Here is a 6000-nt window from a genome sequence, read left to right as displayed (position 1 = left end):
CACTGACAATAAATCACTTATTGGATGCCATTCTTGTTTCAAATGCTTTCTCCTCCTTTTTTGGTTTCCTGGGTTTCATTTCTAGAATAATCAATCAAGTGAAAATATCTGTAATTAATAACAGTTGGCAATGGTTTGTACAAAACTGTCGGGTAAGAAATGGGACAGGAATGCAAATTGCTGTCAGAAGTTACTAAGATGTTCATTAAGAGTCACAGAAATCAATCAAAATAAAAGGCTCAAACTAGGCAGTTATTTATCTGGAAACTATCCATGTACCATCAATGAAAAGAAATGTTCGATGTGTTTTCCTTACTGTTTCTTTCCCCGCTTCCAGCTTTTGCTTTGTTTTGTTTAGTTTTGAATGATGTGTTTTGGTCTTTCCTGCTTCACCATCCACCTCCCCCCGCCATCCCCTCCCCTTCTAGCTTTTGTTCCTCACTGACATCCCTGCTGGGCAGATGTCCCCCAGATCCCTCTTCTCCTCTTGGCCAGCGTAAGCACCCGCCCCATCACAGGCTTGGATTCAGGTCGCGGCGTCCCTTCCTTCATTCCCAGGACCTCTTTCCATAGATGGAAATCCTGCTAGCAATTACCATGCCGCACAGACAACTTTTTTTTTTTTTTTTAAGATTGTCTGTGAGATTAGAATGTTTCTATTAATTATGGGAACAAATAGCAAAGAGTTGATCAGCTCTCACAGGAAGCAAGCTATTATAACATTTTAAGTAAACATTTGTGTCCCGCTTGTATGCCACTAGGAGAGAGATCTTATAAATGTCATTAAATTTAATATCGCTGCCTTCTTTTTCCCATGGAAATTTAAGAATTTATGTTTTCTTTAATCCAACATTTTCTTCACTTTGCTTTTTTAATAAATGAATAAAAATCCAAAGCATATCTAATTAATTCCTTATGAATTCACTGTTCATAAGGATTTTCCATGAGATTTATTAAAAATGGACATTTTATTTCCTCTGAGTTTACATTATATGTAAGGACCAAGGTAATTCAGATGCAGGTAACCCCCCTTGGAGGAATACTTACATTGTTAATAGGATTGTGAGGTCAAGATAAATATTATCAGATAATTTGATGCTCTAGTAAAATGGCAATGCATTTGTTCCTGGTAGAAATTTGAAACTTCTGCCAAGGAAATTGGTCTTAATTAAGATGTTGGTATGGTGACCATCAGCCATAAAAGAGATTAGAGAGCTCAGTTCTGTAATGAAGACAGAAAAGGAATATGAGTGAGTAATAAATATTCCAAATAAAGTTAACTACATTAATAAACAGTGAGCAAATTAAAACAATATGTGAGCTATTTTCACCCATTTGTTTGTTAAAAATTAGAATGTGGTAGTTTCTACCCGTAGGAAAGATGCAAGGACTTGAGTCCCCATGCAAACACTGTTGTAGGGATATAATATGGCGGAGGCTGTGGGAAGGCAATTAGCAATATCTTCCAAATGCCAAAGACTCATTGAAGCAAAACTTGTGTGAACAAACAAAGGGTTATAAAAGAATGAGTGTCATTTCACTGCTTGGAAGAATGCAATACTGGAAGCCTATTGTCAACCAAGAGGAAAATGACTAATAACCTAGGAACATAGGTGCTTTAGAATAGCATGAAACTTCCATCGAAGGACATGGCAAACATCCATATATTTCATTTCAAATATGCTCCAAAACATATTCAGTGGATAAAAAAAGAATTCAAAACCAATTAATATCGGACTGTCCCATTTGTACAAGGATAGAAACACTTAATAGTTCCCACTAAGCAAGAGAAGGAGTTTGAGAGAGGGGTAGGAAATAATGAAGGAAGGCTTTTTAGAAAGATTTTATCTATTTATTTTAGAGAGAGAGAGAGCATGAGAGGGGAAGGTCAGAGGGAGAAGCAGACCCCCCGCTGAGCAGCGGGCCAGATGAGGGACTCGATCCAGGGACTCCAGGATTGTGACCTGAGCTGAAGGCAGTTGCTCAACTAACAGAGCCACCCAAGATTTTTAATGTATTTGTTTTTCAATTTTTTTTTTTTACAACAGAAATATAGTCCTGTATCACCTTTGAAAGAAGAGAAAAGGTGGAAGAAAATAAGTAACAAATTCCAAAAATTAGCAGATTTTAAAATCCAGCAAATCCTCACTTATTTTTAGGAACTGGGAGGGTTTTGCTAGGGAACATTGTTTTAAAAATCTGCTTTCCTCCTTATTTTTCAAGAGCAGTCTCTTTTAAACTAAAATGTAAGTATTAAGAAATAAAATGAAGCATATCAATAAAAAGTTTAATCCCTGGAAGGTCAGTTCTATATAAAAATGTATCCTTGTCAGAAAGAGAATTTTTATCTATAGGAATGGTTGGTAAAATATTTGCCTATAGATCTGAGGAGAACAAGGGAATCCTATGTTCTGTTGGAATATTATGGTTGCCTCTTAAATTTTCTTTCTTTTATTTTTGTTTTTATTATTAAATGGTATTTATTCAAAAACTACTCTAAAAAATTAGCTCACCCCAGAATCTTCATTTCCATAAAAGACTATTTGAAAACAGTGATTTTAGTCTAAATTTTTCTTGCTTGAAGAAGTCCCATAAACTAGGGGTGCCTGGTTGGCTTGGTCAGGGGGCTTTATCTTGGGGCTGTAGTTTTGAGCCCCACATTGCATGGGGAGATTACTTCAAATCTTAAAAAAAAAAAAAGATAAATAAAATCTTAAAAAAGAAAGAAAGAAGAAATCCCAGAAACTACAGTCACTTCAAATACAATGAGAAACATCTAGAACACTCAAAACTACAAAGTTGTAATCAGTAAAACCTGGATTAATATAGTTTCACTATACTTTGCATCATTATTCCTAAAGATTTGATTTTAAGTCACTGCTTGTTCTCAGGATAGAGGCATGCTGTATGCTCATTAAATATTCATTGGTGTTTTTCACTTTTTAACATTTAGATTCAGCATGAGAAGCAGGTATAGTTCTCTGGGTACACTTAACATTCCAGTTTGGAAAATTTGTTTGCATAACTGGATAAGCAGCTGCCAGATAATGTTCTGGAATCTTCTGCACTCTAGGGTAAATATATATCCTGCAGTATTTCCATTATGTAAGCCCCAAGCGCAGTCTATAATCAAAGTAAATGCAATAAATCGATATAACACATTCAACTGGCAGACTGAGTTGATAATTTCCTCCAACTGTGTACTCTCACTGAAAAGCAGGACCAACCAAATACTCATGAATGCTAGATCAGGGATAGGAAAGGTCAGCCCTGGAAAAAGAAACCAGTATCAAATTCCATTTCCTAGAATAGTCATAAACTATGCAGCATATTGGAATCGCCTGTGGAGATTTAAAACCTCCCGTGCCCAGGAGTCACCCCAAGCCAATTACATCACATTCCCTGAGCATGGGACAAGCACACTGGTGGTGTTTCAAATAGCCCACGAGATCCAATCCCTAGCTTCCACTGAGAACCAGAGTCCTACAGAACATGAAAGGCTTTCAAATCAGAACAGTCAGAGAAGGGAGCACAAACGTCACTTTGGATTCACAGGGCAGTTGGTGTTTTGTGTAAAAGGAAAACACACACACACACACACACACACACACACACACACCCCAAGATTTAGTGTTTTAAATGAAGGACCGCACTCCTTAAGATTTGGACACCTGTGTCTTTCACTGGGAATGAAATAATTAGAAGTTAGAACACCTGCGTGTGTTTTCTTTGTCTCAGAGGAGATCAAGGTTCAATTATTGAGAGTCCAAAGACTCAGAAGATGCGGGAGAGCAGCTTAAGCAGGTGGTTTACTGTTCCTCTTCCTTTCTCCACGCGCTCTGTGCCTCCTAGGGCAGCCGCTGAACGAGGCTTTCACGTAATGGAATCTCTATCTGCTGCTTCCTTTTTTAAAAGAAATAGACGTAGAAGGCCTTATGGCCACAGGAGATGTTTAAATATGTGCCCTTAGAACTGATGTTAGCCATTTTTGTTGGACCACGAGGTTTTCAAAAGTTCAATGGCTACTAAATGTCCCTTTAGGCATAACACCACTGGTTTTGGTGTTTTGTTTCTGGTTTTTTTTGTTTGTTTGTTTTTTGTTTTTTGTGTTTTGTGTTTTTTTGTGGAGTTGCTGCAGAGGGGACTGAGGGACGGGGCATCAGCCTAGAAATTTGTGCTCACACCTGAATCTCTGGGAGGGAGCTTCTTTTTGTCAAGACAGAGGGCACCCCTGCCTTTCCCAGAAGCGGGGGTGGGGGGGGCGGGGCACTCCCTTCAGCAGAGGCTGGGAGAGCAGAGCGACTCCCAGAACCCTTCTGTTCTCACTTTCCGCTCTGATTGGCTACAACCTGATTTGGCTTGAGGCATGATCAAGAAGTGTTTAAATGAGGTGGGGGTGAAATCTTAGCAGGGAAAACTCAGGACTTGAGAAGGGAGAGTTGAGGTCAGGCCTAGCAGCCCAGGCTTTTTGACGCCTCTCCCTCTTCTCCCCCGGTGCTCTCAGACCCAGAAGCCGCAGAACCAGCCTCTGGCCTCCTAGATGTCTCTCCGCCTTCCTGCAGGAGCTCGGGTAAGTCATTAGCCGCACGTGGGCTGTTCTCCCCGTCTGTGAACTTGGGTCGGGCCCCATGAACCGCCCCAGAGAGCTGGGGTTGGGTTTGGAGGATTGGAAAGTGAGCTAGAGCACTCTGTTAGCTGTTAGGAAGCGACTTCAATCTGTGGGCAGTTTTTCCAAACGAGCTGTTTGCAATAATCGGTGGTAACATTAGACTCTGACTGGGGTTAAGTCCTAGCTCTTTTCCTTTTGCATCCGACTGAGCTGGAATGAAAGTGTCCACTTGTTTCTCACTCTCACTGGCTCATCCTGAGCTTGGTACCTTGTCACCAGGACAAGATGTCAAAATACAAATATTACTCTGAACTCAGAACTTACTCTGAACTTTGGCCAGCCAAAAAACTTGGGCATTAGGAACAACTTGTGTGTTTTAAAGACTCTTTATTGGGGGTTGGGGCTCTGGCCTGAAGGTGGGTTTGGACTTCCTGTTTTAAAAGTCTGCTGAAAATCCCTGAGTTCTAGTTTTGCGGCTTGTTTTAAAAAATGTTTTAAAACAACATTTGGTATCTTTGCTATTAGGGGACACCTACAGACTGTCGCTGCTTTCGTTTGGTTTAAGAAACACTTAGGGGTAGGAGGTTAATCCAGATTAACCTAGTTGAAAAAAAGCCTGTTCTCACCAAAGAAACATTTAATAGAATCAGTCAGTGGCCACCATAATTACAAATTCTAAAGCCTCAAGCTGACTCAAGTTTTCCCTTCCCACCTGCCCATTTTATTTTTCTAATTGTGGTGTAATGGACATAACATTAGTTTCAGGTGCCCAACATTATGTCTATTTGCATAGATTGCGAGATGGTCACCATGGGTCTGGTTTGCCTTCATCACCATGTATAGTTGCCCTATATCGTTTTTATTCTCATGAGGAGAACTTTGAAGAACAGTTGTCTTAGGAACTTTCAAATACACCGTACAGTTTTGACTATAGTCACACCCTCCCCCAGAACCATTAATTTGTTCCTGGAATCCATGAGTGCTTTTGTTTTGTTTTGTTTTGTTGCTTTTAAGAATCTAGATATAAATGAGATCATCTGGTAGTTGTCCTTCATTGACTTATTTCACCTGGCATTATGCCTTCTAGGTTCATTTAAATCTCCACAAATGACAAGGCTTCATCCTTTTTTATGACTGAATAATACTCCACAGTATGTATGTGTATTTTCTTTATCTTTTCAACCACAGACGAACACTTAGTTTGCTTCCACAGCTTGGCTTATTATAAATCTGCTATGACCATGGAGTACATAGATGTTTTTGAGTCAGTGTTTTCATCTTCTTTGGATAAATCCCTGTTATTGGAACTGATGGATCAAATGGTAATTCTGTTTTTAATTTGTTGAGGAGCCTCCATACTGTTTCCCAGAGTCACTACACCATTTTGCATT

Source organism: Mustela erminea, chromosome 14 (assembly GCF_009829155.1).
Source record: "Mustela erminea isolate mMusErm1 chromosome 14, mMusErm1.Pri, whole genome shotgun sequence".
Classification (NCBI taxonomy): domain Eukaryota; kingdom Metazoa; phylum Chordata; class Mammalia; order Carnivora; family Mustelidae; genus Mustela; species Mustela erminea.
Note: the sequence above shows the minus strand (reverse complement) of the source record.